Genomic DNA, 17796 nt, shown 5'->3' with positions numbered 1-17796 from the left:
TGACATGGAACTGCAAGAGTTTCAAGAAAACGGATTTAAAGATGCAGTTGAAAAGGAAGCTGAAGTGCAAGAAATGAGACTCCAAGATCAACTCGTTCAAGTGAATGAATCCAGTGAACAATCTCCAAATGCGGTGACATCTTCTCCACTCCTTAATCAATATTTCCCTGACTCCTATTCTTCAATTCCTGTTAATGAAATTGATTTTATTATACCAGAAAATTTGAAATTTCATGACAGGAATAAGTTAAGAGTGGCAATGGAAAAATATCTTGAACCGAAGAATGCAAGTGAGGGAGGAGTGAATGGAGAATGCAAATTATCATCGACTCGTTTGGCGCCATTCACTAGTCCATGGAAGCCCGTAACTCGTATGCTCAAGGATTATTCTATTTACGAGGGTTATCAGGACTATATAGAGGATGAAGCATTAAGACGAGCCACACGATTTTATCCTCCATGAACAAAACATGATAATGTCTAGCCAAAGACATTAAAGAAAGGCGCTCATTGGGAGGCAACCCAATTGTTTCTTTTAATTATTTGTTTGATTTCGTGTGATAGTTTAAATATGTTTTCCTTGAGTTTGATTGGTTTTGGGTGTTAATTTTCGTTTTTGCTGATTTGTAGGTGACCTTCAGTCATGACGCACCCGCGTGGTGACGTGCATGAAGCTCACGATCAGAAACTTCTGGGAGCTCTCTTGCCCTCATGACGTGCCCGCGTGGTGATGTGCAGGAAGCTCACGATCAGAAAATTCAGAAACTTCTGGGAGCTCTCTCGCCCTCATGATGCGCCCGCGTGGTGATGTGCAGGAAGCTCACGATCAGAAATTCAGAAACTTCTGGGAGCTCTCTTGCCCTCATGACGTGCCCGCGTCACGTTCGCGGGAAAGGTAGGGATTAAAAAAAAAAAAATTTTAAAAAAATAATAAAACAAAAATAATAAAAATAAAAATTTCTTATCACCGTAGCTTTAGTTTCAAAAAAAAAAAAAAAATCTTCATCGCAGCGTTGGTTTCCAATGTTAAAAAAAAAAAAAACCAAATTCCTTTCTTTTTCCCTTCTTTCTTCTTTCTTTTTTCTTTCTTTCTTTCTCTCTTTCTTCTTCTTTTTCTTTTCTTTCTTTTTTCTCCCCTGTTTCTTCTTCCTCCCTGTCGACCGAAACTTCTCACCTCGCGTGCCGCTGATCTCCCCTTGTGCGCCGCGGCCCAGCTCCGACCACGCCACACGCAGCTCCTCCACTCGCCAGCGGCCGTCCAAGCTTGTCACTGCCCCAGCTTGCGCTGCCGTTCCTCTTTGGCCGAGACCCAGAGAATCTCGCGCGCAGGCCAGCTTCTCAGCCTCGCAGCTCCCGCGGCAGCCGGCCACCCGCGGCCTCCGCCACCACTTCGCAGGCCGCCGTAGCTGCTGAAGTTTCCACTGCGCACCGCCACCGCGCAACGCACACCTCCACCAGCTTATCGCAGCTTCTACCTCCACTAGCCATCACCTCCCGACGCCAGCTGCCGCTGCTCCACAGCTCCGCCACCCAAGGTCACTGCCCCTCCATCATGCGACCATCATCTGCTTGGTACCTTTGATATGAGGCGCAGGCTTTGTTGAGATTTTGGGTGGACAGAGTTTTGCATTTGCTGGTTGAATTGAGTATGATGTCTCAGAACTTGGGCGCGTACTTCCACCACATTGGTTTTCTCCACCGTCCCCGCCTACCTCTTGGCCACTCAAAGAGGGAAGTTTCGTTGTCCTCTTCACTTTAATTGCTTTAATTCCTCCATTGAGGACAATGTAGGATTTAGGTGTGGGGGGAGCAGTTATGGTGCTAGTATCTTTCGTTCATTTTCATTTTCTTCTTTTTAGTGATTGGCTCGCAAGTGCATGCCAAAAATTTGATGTTGGATTGTTGCCTCTATTTCTGCTATTGCCAAATTTTAATAATAAAAGGGTATCAAGTTAATATGGTTGAGTCCAAAAATATCTCTTTGGTGAATATCGATGATTGTTTTACTCTTATAATTTTTGGTTAACTTTCTTAGGCATAGGGAATGATTATTGGCATTTTCATGTGAATTGGTCCGGTTATTAACTTTAGTTCTCCATGCTTGAAAATGAGGCTAACTGATGCAAGTTTTCTTTTGGTTCTTGTGTTATATTGAGTTTTTGTGATTTTTAGTTATGAATAAACTTGACTGTACTCCGCTATTAGTTACTACTGAGTAACCGGGGATCTGCACCTAAAAGTGTTGATTCTCGCGTCAAAAGGTAGTAATTCCTATGAGTACGTGGTCACGTGGCGATAAAAGCTGAGTAACCGGGCTCCTTCATCTGGCCAATGTTGGAGTTCGCGTCAAAAGGCTCTAATGGCTAGCGACTAAGTCTTTTGTTACTATTGAAAAAAAGAGAAAAAAAAAGAAAAAAAAAAGAAAAAAGTTAAAGTTAGAAAAAATGTGAAAAAAAGTGAAGGTTGTGTTAGTGTGTAATAAAAATCAGCTTGCCGAATTATGGATTTAATGTTGAGATTTTGGTTAATAGTTGGACCATTTGCTGATAAATGTTGTACATTATTCCTTTTTCTTAGATTAGTTAACCTGAAATTAGGGGAGTTTGTGGTTTAGAAGCTAACCGGAGTGATGTTTCTTGAACTTGACCATTGATGCTTGATTATTGTTTTTCTTGGTATCTTGGCAATTTGTTGGATAGAGCAATAGCCACTATCAAATATTGGTGCTTGTTTACTGTTCTCATGCTTGAGGACAAGCATGGTTTAGGTGTGGGGGGAATTGATAGGTTGCAATTTTACCATTTATTTTATTATTAATTCCTCCTATTACCTGACCTAATGTGGATTAATTGTTAGATTCTACTTACTTTTGATATTTTACATTTATTTCAGGGAGTAGAACGAAAATATGATAACAAGTGCCAATTTAACAAGAAAAGAGTCCAAGTAATAGAGCTTAGCCCAAGGGCAGTGTTGGCAAAGAAAAAAGATCTTTTGCCCTTTATTTTGGAAGGGCTAAACCGAAAGGGAGTTGTTCCTTTCCCTTGGGGGAGCCGCCGCACAAGGCAAGAGCAGCAGAGGACTGAAGACGGCTGGCTTCCTTAGCCTTTCGTCCTGTAGCTTAGCTTTCACCTTTGACTTTTCCTTCCTTTTGCTTCTTAGTAGTAGTTGCCTCTCGGATGTCAGGAGCCATTGAAGCATTGAATCATTTCCCTGTAGCTTTTTCGTTTGATTTTTCCTTGCGGTCTGTAGTGAATTCCTCCTACCACATAATGGCCGCAACTATCACTTCAGTTTTGTATGGGTTTTTCTCATCAACAATGAGCTAAACTCTTTCATCAACAATGAGCTAAACTCTTTTATCTAGTCAAGAGACAACGGAGGCTTTGGCTTGCCTGAAATTGTGAGATCGATTTAATTTTATCTTTTTCTTTTATTTATTGGTATTTGTATATTTCCTGATTGTAGTGTTTATGGTTATTTAATTAATTGATTGTCTTGGATCCGGATAGTTAGTTAATTTGATAATCTATTGTCAATTGGGACATTAAATCCGTAATTGTTTAATTGTCTCAAAATAGTGGCAACTGGCATGATTAGATTTGTGTCAGGGGAATACGCGGGCTAATCTAAAATAACCCTGGTAGTGCGTTATTTGGTTAGAATAGGGCTCCTCTAATACGTAAGGCAATTGGGGAATTAAATTCTATGGGCGTACCTAGGATTATTTCTCAATTAGAGCAGTGATTAACGGGCGTACCTTAATCATCGACACAGTAAGGAGGGGTTGACTGTCATCGCTTGTTTGGCAGTTATAACCTATTTATTAGTAAATAATTGGAATTGCCTTTGCTTATCGATGATCAATTAGGTGAACCATTGCTGAAGTTATTCCTTGGCTAGATCCTTAATTATCATTCATTTGATTTTAGTAATTTGTTATTTAATTTTTAGTAGTTTCTTAGATTTTATTTGGATTGCTTAAATTGTCACCTTCTGAGATAAAAACACCCCCCTTTGTCACTGTGAATTTGAAAAGAAACAATTACTCCCAATTCCCTGTGGATTCGACCCTGCTCACCGCTATCTACAGAAATTACTTTTAGTTTGAGCAGGTTTTATTATTGCACAGGCTGACAACCTGTCAATTTTTGGCGCCGTTGCCGGGGACTGGTGCCAGATTAATTTGTTTCTTTTTGAGTTTATTTTGTTTTCATTTTTTTTATGGCTGCTAACATTCCATATTTTGATGATAGACTGGACTTTGTTCCTGAATGGGGTTATGAGACTCATGTTTTTCCTAATGATCAATGGGCTGTTGCAAATTGTGGAACTTATTTTGACTCAGGTTATTCAACTGACACATGCCCCGCATTTCAAGATAATCTAAGTGCTCCAATTGATACTTTTGGAGATTTTCCACCCCAATATCAAACGCAGTATGACCCTTATTCAAACGGGTATGATCAAGGATGGTGGGATAATTCCAATTTTGATTATGCGACCGGCCAATGGATTTTCAACAGCAAGAGTCTCAGCAATCATCCTCCGTGTCAGGTATGTCTCTTGAAGAAATGATAGGTTTACTAATTGCTAATTCAAATCGATTTCATCAGGAGACACAAGCGAGCCTAAATCGATTTCATCAGAAGACACAAGCGAGCCTTCGCGACCTGGCGGATCAAATGCGTCAATTGACATCCAGGATAGATCGATTGGCTTCTCAAATGGAAGAATTGCCCGCACAAACCAATATCAATCTTGAGGAAGATGAGAGTGCAATTGTCCGGCCAAATGACATGGAACTGCAAGAGTTTCAAGAAAACGGATTTAAAGATGCAGTTGAAAAGGAAGCTGAAGTGCAAGAAATGAGACTCCAAGATCAACTCGTTCAAGTGAATGAATCCAGTGAACAATCTCCAAATGCGGTGACATCTTCTCCACTCCTTAATCAATATTTCCCTGACTCCTATTCTTCAATTCCTGTTAATGAAATTGATTTTATTATACCAGAAAATTTGAAATTTCATGACAGGAATAAGTTAAGAGTGGCAATGGAAAAATATCTTGAACCGAAGAATGCAAGTGAGGGAGGAGTGAATGGAGAATGCAAATTATCATCGACTCGTTTGGCGCCATTCACTAGTCCATGGAAGCCCGTAACTCGTATGCTCAAGGATTATTCTATTTACGAGGGTTATCAGGACTATATAGAGGATGAAGCATTAAGACGAGCCACACGATTTTATCCTCCATGAACAAAACATGATAATGTCTAGCCAAAGACATTAAAGAAAGGCGCTCATTGGGAGGCAACCCAATTGTTTCTTTTAATTATTTGTTTGATTTCGTGTGATAGTTTAAATATGTTTTCCTTGAGTTTGATTGGTTTTGGGTGTTAATTTTCGTTTTTGCTGATTTGTAGGTGACCTTCAGTCATGACGCACCCGCGTGGTGACGTGCATGAAGCTCACGATCAGAAACTTCTGGGAGCTCTCTTGCCCTCATGACGTGCCCGCGTGGTGATGTGCAGGAAGCTCACGATCAGAAAATTCAGAAACTTCTGGGAGCTCTCTCGCCCTCATGATGCGCCCGCGTGGTGATGTGCAGGAAGCTCACGATCAGAAATTCAGAAACTTCTGGGAGCTCTCTTGCCCTCATGACGTGCCCGCGTCACGTTCGCGGGAAAGGTAGGGATTAAAAAAAAAAAAATTTTAAAAAAATAATAAAACAAAAATAATAAAAATAAAAATTTCTTATCACCGTAGCTTTAGTTTCAAAAAAAAAAAAAAAATCTTCATCGCAGCGTTGGTTTCCAATGTTAAAAAAAAAAAACCAAATTCCTTTCTTTTTCTTTCTTCTTTTTCCCTTCTTTCTTCTTTCTTTTTTCTTTCTTTCTTTCTCTCTTTCTTCTTCTTTTTCTTTTCTTTCTTTTTTCTCCCCTGTTTCTTCTTCCTCCCTGTCGACCGAAACTTCTCACCTCGCGTGCCGCTGATCTCCCCTTGTGCGCCGCGGCCCAGCTCCGACCACGCCACACGCAGCTCCTCCACTCGCCAGCGGCCGTCCAAGCTTGTCACTGCCCCAGCTTGCGCTGCCGTTCCTCTTTGGCCGAGACCCAGAGAATCTCGCGCGCAGGCCAGCTTCTCAGCCTCGCAGCTCCCGCGGCAGCCGGCCACCCGCGGCCTCCGCCACCACTTCGCAGGCCGCCGTAGCTGCTGAAGTTTCCACTGCGCACCGCCACCGCGCAACGCACACCTCCACCAGCTTATCGCAGCTTCTACCTCCACTAGCCATCACCTCCCGACGCCAGCTGCCGCTGCTCCACAGCTCCGCCACCCAAGGTCACTGCCCCTCCATCATGCGACCATCATCTGCTTGGTACCTTTGATATGAGGCGCAGGCTTTGTTGAGATTTTGGGTGGACAGAGTTTTGCATTTGCTGGTTGAATTGAGTATGATGTCTCAGAACTTGGGCGCGTACTTCCACCACATTGGTTTTCTCCACCGTCCCCGCCTACCTCTTGGCCACTCAAAGAGGGAAGTTTCGTTGTCCTCTTCACTTTAATTGCTTTAATTCCTCCATTGAGGACAATGTAGGATTTAGGTGTGGGGGGAGCAGTTATGGTGCTAGTATCTTTCGTTCATTTTCATTTTCTTCTTTTTAGTGATTGGCTCGCAAGTGCATGCCAAAAATTTGATGTTGGATTGTTGCCTCTATTTCTGCTATTGCCAAATTTTAATAATAAAAGGGTATCAAGTTAATATGGTTGAGTCCAAAAATATCTCTTTGGTGAATATCGATGATTGTTTTACTCTTATAATTTTTGGTTAACTTTCTTAGGCATAGGGAATGATTATTGGCATTTTCATGTGAATTGGTCCGGTTATTAACTTTAGTTCTCCATGCTTGAAAATGAGGCTAACTGATGCAAGTTTTCTTTTGGTTCTTGTGTTATATTGAGTTTTTGTGATTTTTAGTTATGAATAAACTTGACTGTACTCCGCTATTAGTTACTACTGAGTAACCGGGGATCTGCACCTAAAAGTGTTGATTCTCGCGTCAAAAGGTAGTAATTCCTATGAGTACGTGGTCACGTGGCGATAAAAGCTGAGTAACCGGGCTCCTTCATCTGGCCAATGTTGGAGTTCGCGTCAAAAGGCTCTAATGGCTAGCGACTAAGTCTTTTGTTACTATTGAAAAAAAGAGAAAAAAAAAGAAAAAAAAAAGAAAAAAGTTAAAGTTAGAAAAAATGTGAAAAAAAGTGAAGGTTGTGTTAGTGTGTAATAAAAATCAGCTTGCCGAATTATGGATTTAATGTTGAGATTTTGGTTAATAGTTGGACCATTTGCTGATAAATGTTGTACATTATTCCTTTTTCTTAGATTAGTTAACCTGAAATTAGGGGAGTTTGTGGTTTAGAAGCTAACCGGAGTGATGTTTCTTGAACTTGACCATTGATGCTTGATTATTGTTTTTCTTGGTATCTTGGCAATTTGTTGGATAGAGCAATAGCCACTATCAAATATTGGTGCTTGTTTACTGTTCTCATGCTTGAGGACAAGCATGGTTTAGGTGTGGGGGGAATTGATAGGTTGCAATTTTACCATTTATTTTATTATTAATTCCTCCTATTACCTGACCTAATGTGGATTAATTGTTAGATTCTACTTACTTTTGATATTTTACATTTATTTCAGGGAGTAGAACGAAAATATGATAACAAGTGCCAATTTAACAAGAAAAGAGTCCAAGTAATAGAGCTTAGCCCAAGGGCAGTGTTGGCAAAGAAAAAAGATCTTTTGCCCTTTATTTTGGAAGGGCTAAACCGAAAGGGAGTTGTTCCTTTCCCTTGGGGGAGCCGCCGCACAAGGCAAGAGCAGCAGAGGACTGAAGACGGCTGGCTTCCTTAGCCTTTCGTCCTGTAGCTTAGCTTTCACCTTTGACTTTTCCTTCCTTTTGCTTCTTAGTAGTAGTTGCCTCTCGGATGTCAGGAGCCATTGAAGCATTGAATCATTTCCCTGTAGCTTTTTCGTTTGATTTTTCCTTGCGGTCTGTAGTGAATTCCTCCTACCACATAATGGCCGCAACTATCACTTCAGTTTTGTATGGGTTTTTCTCATCAACAATGAGCTAAACTCTTTCATCAACAATGAGCTAAACTCTTTTATCTAGTCAAGAGACAACGGAGGCTTTGGCTTGCCTGAAATTGTGAGATCGATTTAATTTTATCTTTTTCTTTTATTTATTGGTATTTGTATATTTCCTGATTGTAGTGTTTATGGTTATTTAATTAATTGATTGTCTTGGATCCGGATAGTTAGTTAATTTGATAATCTATTGTCAATTGGGACATTAAATCCGTAATTGTTTAATTGTCTCAAAATAGTGGCAACTGGCATGATTAGATTTGTGTCAGGGGAATACGCGGGCTAATCTAAAATAACCCTGGTAGTGCGTTATTTGGTTAGAATAGGGCTCCTCTAATACGTAAGGCAATTGGGGAATTAAATTCTATGGGCGTACCTAGGATTATTTCTCAATTAGAGCAGTGATTAACGGGCGTACCTTAATCATCGACACAGTAAGGAGGGGTTGACTGTCATCGCTTGTTTGGCAGTTATAACCTATTTATTAGTAAATAATTGGAATTGGCTTTGCATCGATGATCAATTAGGTGAACCAGTGCTGAAGTTATTCCTTGGCTAGATCTTTAATTATCACTCATTTGATTTTAGTAATTTGTTATTTAATTTTTAGTAGTTTCTTAGATTTTATTTGAATTTATTTGATTGTCACTTCCTGCATAAAAACACCCCCATTGTCACTGTGAATTTGAAAAGAAACAATTACTCCCAGTCCCTGTGGATTCGACCCTGCTTACCACTATCTACAGAAATTAATTTTAGTTTGAGCAGGTTTTATTATTGCACAGGCATCGACAACCTGTCAGTTCTCTCCTTGCCTCTAGATTTCTTGGAGGTTCCAACAGCAATGACCATCTAAAAAGAGTGATACTAGAGCAATTCTCCATGAAGTATTTGTCCTCAATATTGGGATGCCAATATTACTGGATTTCTTTCTTTCTTTCTTTGGCATCAAAACGGACAAAGGCATCCTATGTAATAGAGATTACAATAATCTTGCTTGGCTAGTCAACTCATGGGCTACAATAACCTGATTCCTGGAGACTTTCTGGAATACAACTTGTACAAAAAAAAAAAAAAAAAAGAAAGCTACTACTTGATTTTACTCATTACTATTCAGTATAAATATAGACATTTTAATATGTATGTCCTTTACTATATTAGGGACTGAGAAGACTTAAAGAGATCAAGGAACAACTTGACGGGTACTGAATCACCATGACTCAGACGAATACCTAAGGTGGCGTTTGGTTCGCACATCGGTATCGGATTCGGATTCGAAATCGGATATCTTGGGTTTGGAATGAGGTCATTCATTCCAATACATTTGTTTGGTTCAAGTACCTGGAATGTGTATCATTACTATAGTTGATGTTTGGTTCGTCGACTCTTTCGGAATGGAATATAATAAATATATTATAAACCCCATCGTAAATGATAGTTATTGGCTCTTTGTAAATGGGATATAAGAAATCTTCACTAATTGAATATATTAGTATAAATGTATTAGTAAATTTAGTCTAACTAATTAATAATTTCTATTAGTAAACATGTATAATTATTAGTAAAATTGATAATATTAATTATATTACATAAATTAATATACATTATATAATACATATAAATAATAATAATATTATTATAAGTTTGTAACTAATTAAATTAAAAATTATATATATAATTAAATATAAATATACAATGTTATAATATAAATATATAAATATATAATATATACAAATATTAATTATAATAATATTTTATATAAATATAATATATATTACATATTAAATATAGTTATTATTATATATTATTATATTTAAAATAATAATTATTATAATTATATAACTTATTAATATTACATACATGTATATATTATAATTATATGCACATATAATATACATTTATAAATATACATATGTATTATAAATATAATATTTATAATAATAATAAATTTATAATATATATTATATAAGTATAATTATATTTAACTAAATAATTATAATATATAATTATATAATACAATAACATCATTATTATAAGTTTGTAACTAATTAAATTAAATATTATATATATAATTAATTATAATTATACAAATGCTATAAAATAAACACATAATTATAATTATATAATATATAAATATTAATTGTACTCATATTTTATATAAGTATAATGCATATTAATATTAGATATAGTAATTATTATATATTATTGTATTTAAAATAATAAATATAAATATAAATATAATTATACAATTTATTAATATTATATACATGTGTATATTATAATCATATGCACATATAATATGCATTTATAAATATACATATATATTATAAATATATTATTATATAATATTAATAAATTTATAATATATATTATATGAATATAATTATATTTAACTAAATAATTATAATATATATTTATATAATGTACTAATATTATAATTATAATATATTATATATATGTATATATATATATTATAATAATATAATATATAAATATTAATTATATCATTGTATAATTATAATATGTAATTGGATTTGTTTCTTGGAATCAAACTTGGGAATCGGACAAAACCCACCAAAATACTTGGGAATGGAGAAACACCAAATTTTTAGAAATCATTCCAAGATTTCAATTCCCATTCCAGTGAACCAAACACCATTTATGGGGTTCATTCCATTCCCCGAATCCGATACCCTCTTACCAAACGCCCCCTAAATACCTGTTGATGAAACATTTAAGAAAATTCTGAATAATAAAACGTGGGCCAATAGACCAAGATCGACACCCAAATAAAGTCTCAAGTCTTTAAGCATGGTGCTCCATGTCTGTTTATACCAGGGAAGGTTGCTTCCACGGTGGAAAATGGGATGAACTTCCCACCCACCATGCACGCTACTCTTGCACGCAGAAAATGGTGCTATCAGCTTTGCTTTTTTTTTTTTTTTTTTAAATGTCAGCTTTGCTTAAAATGCGTGCCAATCATCGATATGTACGTGTATTAGGTAGTAGTAACTACTAGTGTATTATTTTTGACAAAAAAAAAAAAAACTACTACTCTACTACTACTGTACTAGTTTTTTTTTGACAAAAAAAAAAACTACTACTGTACTAGTTTGCTTAAAAAATGCGTACCAACTGATATGGATGTGTATTAGGTAGCAGTACTACTAGTGTACTAGCTCGAGCACACTGGCGTCGGCAGGCATTCATTTCTCTACTTCAGCCTTGTCCAGATTGCATTTCTTCCGCACAAAAATTTTTTATATTTTTTATGAACATATTTATCAATCATCTATTTACCTCATATACATTAAATTGATATAATACATTTTTTTTATAAAATTTCTAAAAATAGCAATCTAAACGGAACATTGAGTCTGTGATAAAATTTAGTGTGGTTGGATAGAAAATTAACCAAAAAATTTTTAGAATAGTCACAGTAAAATTTTTTGAGGTATGATATATGTGAAATGAAAAAATAATTTAAAAATGTATTTTTAATGCAATTTTTTTTAAGTAACAACGTGTGCTTTTTCTTGTTAAAGTGATTGGTCCCTAAAATCAAAGGTTTTTTTTTTTTTGGTAATCTCCCGGGAGCAGGTGGAATCATTGACATTAGTTTGTATGAAATTGGATCCAAAACAAAAAGAAAGGATTGATGGACGGAGCTCGCAATAATCTTCGATCCCCTACTGGCTAAGCTACGGGCACGCCTATTCCATTGGAGTTCTAAACTTCTGAGTACGGGGGTAAGATTGTCCTCATTCGGCACGTGCTCGGCTCGATTCCTCTGTATCTGCTTCAGGCAATTTGCCCTCCCAAAACCGTGGTGACGGCCCTAGGCAGGATCTGCAACTTATTTCTCTGGGATTCAAATGTTGATTCAAAGAGGATGCACTGGGCGATGTGGGAGAAGCTATGCTTTCCTGTTCAAGAAGAGGGTCTGGGGTTTCGCTCCTTTTTTGAGTCGGCAAAGGCCTTCGCCTGCAAGTCGTGGTGGCAGTTACACAGAAATGATTCGATATGGGCTGGGTATATGTACAGTAAGTACATTAAGGACTCCCACCCGTCAATCGCTGTGGTGGATCATCCCCCGGCGTCATGGCGACGACTGTTAGCAGTCCGAGATTTTGCGGAGACGCGGATTTGTTGGTGCTTAGGAAAGGGACTAGTCGACTTCTGGTACGATACCTGGTGTGGTGATCTCCCTCTAGCGCTAGTGGTGGGGGTCACCAATTCCCCTTATGCCCTGGTGGCAGAGTTCTACACAGCTCATGGCTGGAATGTTCCTCGGCTCAAGGAGTGGGTGCCAGACTTTGTGGTGCAGCGGATCACTAGCATTCCTTTCTTCCCTGAACAGGACGATGCCATGGTTTGGGTACCATCACACAATGGTGATTTCTCTGTGGCTTCCGCATGGGAGGACATCCGTCAAAGACGTCATACATCGTGGATTGATCGCTATGTATGGGGGCCGATCGTGCCCTTACGAGTTTCCTTTTTTGCATGACGTCTAGTGCGCCGTTGGATCCCTCTTGACAGTGTGCTGCAGAGTAAGGGGGTCACATTATGTTCCAGGTGTAGTTGTTGCCGCCGGGCTCATGAGACTGTCATTCACTTGTTCCTGCACTGCACTGTGGCTAGGGCGGTGTGGGACCACTTTCTCAAAGTGTTCGGTCTCCTCCCGTTTACCGCGCACAGCGTGCCTGCTATGTTGTCCCATTGGTTCTTCTCTCACTCCAAAGTGTCAACAACACATGTGCGGGTCCTGGTCCCTTTGTTGGTTCTCTGGTTTATTTGGAAGAGCAGAAACTCAGCAAGATTTGAAGCAGCTTCGGCCACTCCGGCCCAGGTGATCTTCCGGATCGAGGAGTTTTTGGATCAGATGGGTACGTCTCATGCATTCTCCAGGACCTCCTTTGCAGGTGATCGGGACTGTCCATGGGCAAGGTTTGGAGGCCACTTTAGGCGGGATAAAAATGTTGCCCCCGTTGCTTGGAAAAAGCCACCACCGGGGTGGCTCAAGCTTAACACCGATGCCAGTGTCCTACACGGCAGGGCATCTGGTGGAGAGGTCTTACGTGACCACTGTGGGAAGGTGTGTTTCGCCTATTATAAGGAGTTCGGAGAGTTAGATGTGTTGGAAGCGGAGACGCAAACACTCCTGCATGGTCTCCAGTTATGTGCAGATCGCGAGGTGGGGGCGTTGACGGTAGAGTCAGACTTAAAGGCGCTTGTTCAACTAGTTTGCTCGGATATGGGGTCCAAGTGGCCGGTGTGTATCGTACTGCAGGAAATCAGACATTTGGTCCAGCGGATGGATGCATCCCTTCACCATGTCTTTCGTGAGGCCAATTCGGTGGCGGATGCATTGGCTTCTCTGCATTTGGGAGGGCAGCGCGTCTACGTCTCAGACGCGGCCTTGCCTCTCAGGGTCAGAGGAAAGGCTCTTCTGGATCGTCACGGAGTACCTCGGTTTCGTGAAGTGCTCATTTAGGGTTTGATTGGCTATGCCCTCGCTTACTCCAGTCTTTGTTCTATTTTTTATTTTTGTAACTCTCCCATTCGTGAATAAATTTTAGGGTTGGCTACCCTCCCTCATTGGGGTTTCGCCAAAAAAAAAAAAAAAAAGTAATAACACGACAAGCATGCAACAGGAGAAGCGTAAATTATACTTTGCCCCCAAATATTTCCAAAATTTGGGGGTCAATTGTTTTCTGTCACCACATTTTGCACGTGTTATTTTGGTCAAAGATTCTTTCTAACACTTCGTTTGACAGAGTAGTCAGAAAGACGAAATCATGTTTATCCTAGCCAAAACAAAACTTGAACGTATCTCTTTATAAATTCATAAGGGGACCATGTTGAAATTATTGCAACAAGATTGCTACATTGATCATATGAAATTAGTTTTAGCATTAAAGTATTTTGCATCTTTACAAGTCAATTCAATGGAAGATTTTTCAAAGAAAACTTTTGATTAGTCATTTTTTATATCATTGTTTGAGTTAAGTTGATTAAATTTTGTTGAAAAAAACATATGGAATATTATTTTATTATAACAAATTTTTAGAAAAATTTAAAATAATTTTACTCACTATTGAAATTTCGAATTTCAAATATTTATGAATTAATGGCCGATGAACACCCGTAAGTTTAATTGTACGTTGACATGAACAATTTGGAAAACATCACGCCTGCAAATATAGAAAAACATAACGCCTTCTTCAGAGGACTAAGAGTGGAGTGAGAGGAAAAAACGAATATAGATCAAAAAGAAAGAGGAAGACCACACAAGGTTCTCCTTCTTTCCAATCTATCATGACAATTCTTAATAAGTGGTGTTTAGCATCAAAAAAAATCAAGGAATAATTTTAGAAACCTCCCCTGAGATCTCTCACTATTTCACTAGCTTCCCTCCATGTTTTAAAAATTACATTAACGTCCCTTAAAATTAATTATCTTGTAATATTAGACCAAATCAATAATTAAAAAGTGATATTAAGAGATAAAAGATAATATGATTTCATCATTGCTTCTCTTCTATTATATTATTTAATTAATTCAATATCAACCCACACATTAAAGAAAAATACAAAAATTTGCTATTTATCATTAGGGTTCAAATCACATATAATATCAAAAATATATATATCATTTTATATTTTTCACTTAATATAAGATTTAAATTACTCTTTTCAATTACAAATCCACTGTCAAATACGATCAATAGCAAATAATCAATAAAAATTGAAACCAAAATATTACAAAGAACAAGCTTTCATAAATATTCTTGTCAACATATTAATGTTAGATACTGAGATTTTTATGGTATTAAAGTTCGCTCTTTATAATATTTTGGTTACAATTTTTTAAATTATTTGTTGTTGATCTTGTTTGACAATGGGTTCATAACTGAAAAGAGCAATTTAGATCTTACTTTAAGTGAAATATATAAAATGATATACTATTTTTGATGCCATCTGTGATTTAATTCTTGATGATAAACAGCAAATTCTAATATTTTTTTAATGTTTGGATTGGTGTTAAATTAATTAAACAATTTAGTAGATGAGGGGGTAATGGTGGAATCATATTATCTCTCTCTCTCTCTCTCTCTCTCTTCTACTATCATTTTTAAATTGTTGATTGGACCCAAATATTACATGATAAAAAAGCTCAAGAGAGGTTAGTGTAATTTTCAAAACCTGAAGGGAGGACAGTCAAATAGTTAAAAACCTCAGGGGAGGTTTATGAAAACATTTCAATTCTTTTTTCTAGCATAGGGAGTTTTGGAATTTAAGAAAGGAGGGTGCGGAAGGGAGATTTAAGAAAACTTGTCCTACACTTAATTTAAATTAATTTAGTTACCAACAATGGTGAAATACTTTGTATGTCACTTTTCTTTTTGATAAAAAAAACGATTTTACAAATCTGGAGGGAAGTTATTGGCAAAGCTACTACATTGCAAGTCAGTAGTCGACGTCAAAGCATTTGATGTTTTAGTTATTTTTCTTTGACTTAACAAAAAGTTACTGCCTTGTCAATGTTCTCCAGCATAAATATACAATACTGAAGCGAAAATGGACACATAGTTGTCCTCGATCCTGTGTTGGCAACTTTGTCAAATATTTTAGGTAAACTTGATCTTGTAGATAAGTGCTTTGCATGATTGTACTGTTTGCATTATTAGTTGTATGTTCTAAAACGATCTAAATTTTTAAAACATGTTGGTTTACAAGACTTTCACCAAAAAAAAAAAAAAAAAAAAAAAAAATTTTTTTTCAAGACCAGATCTACCTATTTGTTATCGTTTGGAGAAAAAAAAAAAAAAGACCAGATCTACCTAAATGATGTTTTAATAATTTGTTGTCTCAGTTAGGATTCTCACACATTAAGATTTTGTTTAATTAAGATTAGTGAAGTTTCTTCGTTTAATTACAAATGCATTTTGACCCAATCGTCATAAATTCTTGCTTTATCATGATCAATAGTTGTATATGTACGTTACACAAGAGCAAACTCATCACTATGAAAAATGGCGGGAAAAAATTTGAAATCCTACGAGAAGTGCTAAGGACTACTAAGTGTTTGGACAGGAGATTATTTAAAATATTATTTGAAATAATTACTGTAACACTTTTTGTGATGTGATGTATGTGAGATACAAAAGTTAATTGGAAAGATAAAAAGGTGCGCTGAAAATTGCGTTTGTGATGCAAGTAAATAATTTGGAGCCAAATAATGGCTATCCAAATCCTCTGTCTTTTTTTTTTTTTTTATGAGACATAATGTTATCTTTATCTCTTTTTTTTTTTGTGCAAATAGTAGAGATGGCGGGATGGTCGGGATTTGCTTGGGTTTGAGATGGAACCGAGTCATATGGGTTTGGGTCCAACCTTACCCATATGTGTTTTGGGACTAACTTGGGCGGGATCACTTTGGGATGGGTTTAGATTGAACTCAAGTCTAGTTATTTCCTACCTTACCACCCAATCCAACCCAACCCTCTCCCTATGTTATCTTTTTCTTTAATAAAAAATTGCAAGAAAATGAATGTTAAAGTTTGCTAATTGCAATTGTATGTAATTATCTTGTTCATCTTTTTTCCTGCCAAAACAAAATATAATTTGCGACCTACAACCACACTTTCATTTTCATCAACCTACAATAAACGCAAGCAAATACCTTCTCACGGATATAGAAGCCATCATTCCTCACAACCCAATTGCACTTGTTAAGCTTATATAAAAATTTGCCACAAAATTCACGAGCAAAGTCCCCAGTTAAAAACTGTAAGGTTTCTTTGTTCTTTACCCCATTCGAAATGCTAGACGTACGAAGTTGTCCTGAAAAAATCTGGACTGAACTCCTAATGGAAATCATTGTTCAAATGGAGTGTGTGACATCCAAGCTCCTTATCTTTGGATTGGCAAACACATTTCTACTGGAATGGAATTTCTTTGGGAGGTGATTCACCACTTGAACATAATAACCCTCAAAAGAAGCATTTACAAGGATAGTTTCGAAAAAGTAAAATGATAAGATGGAGACAATTAGAAGGTTTTTCACTGTGGTATGTGCCATTTTGCTCAGTAAAATTTAACTCTTTAAATCAGAAAACCTTCTGTTTATATCGGGAGGTACGTGGAAGATGGTCGTTTTGTTCTTTTCCGGTTTTTCGTTTAGAGAAAAGATGTTGGAGGAGTTCACTGGGGTTGAAAATTTCACAACCTTGCATCGTTAGAACTAGTTTTGCAGTCCGACCTACCCGGTTTCAAATTTTCTGTCCCCAAATTAGTCTCTATTTCCTCTATTCCCAAAAGTTTGTTAAAATAAAAATAAAAAAAAGTTTGAGTTATCTATTTTAATTGATTTTGAATAAACTTTTCACCCGATTATTATCGATTTGTTTGAGTTTAAATTATCAAAAAATTAAAAACACGTGACAGCTGTACAAAGAAGGGACAGAGAAGATAGAAATTAATTTGGAGACAAAAGATTCGAAGCCCACCTACCCTACCTTCCCCACTCCACCAATCTTTTTGCGCCCGGTGGTTCCCCTTGCTGGCCATCATAAAATGAGAAATTCCATAGTTGAACTGTTTTCCCCGTCTGGTTTATTTCGGATCAGCAATTCTGGAAATT

The sequence above is a fragment of the Coffea eugenioides genome, chromosome 6 (assembly GCF_003713205.1).
Source record: "Coffea eugenioides isolate CCC68of chromosome 6, Ceug_1.0, whole genome shotgun sequence".
NCBI lineage: Eukaryota > Viridiplantae > Streptophyta > Magnoliopsida > Gentianales > Rubiaceae > Coffea > Coffea eugenioides.
The sequence above is the reverse complement of the archived record's forward strand: the minus strand, read 5'-3'. Positions refer to the sequence as shown.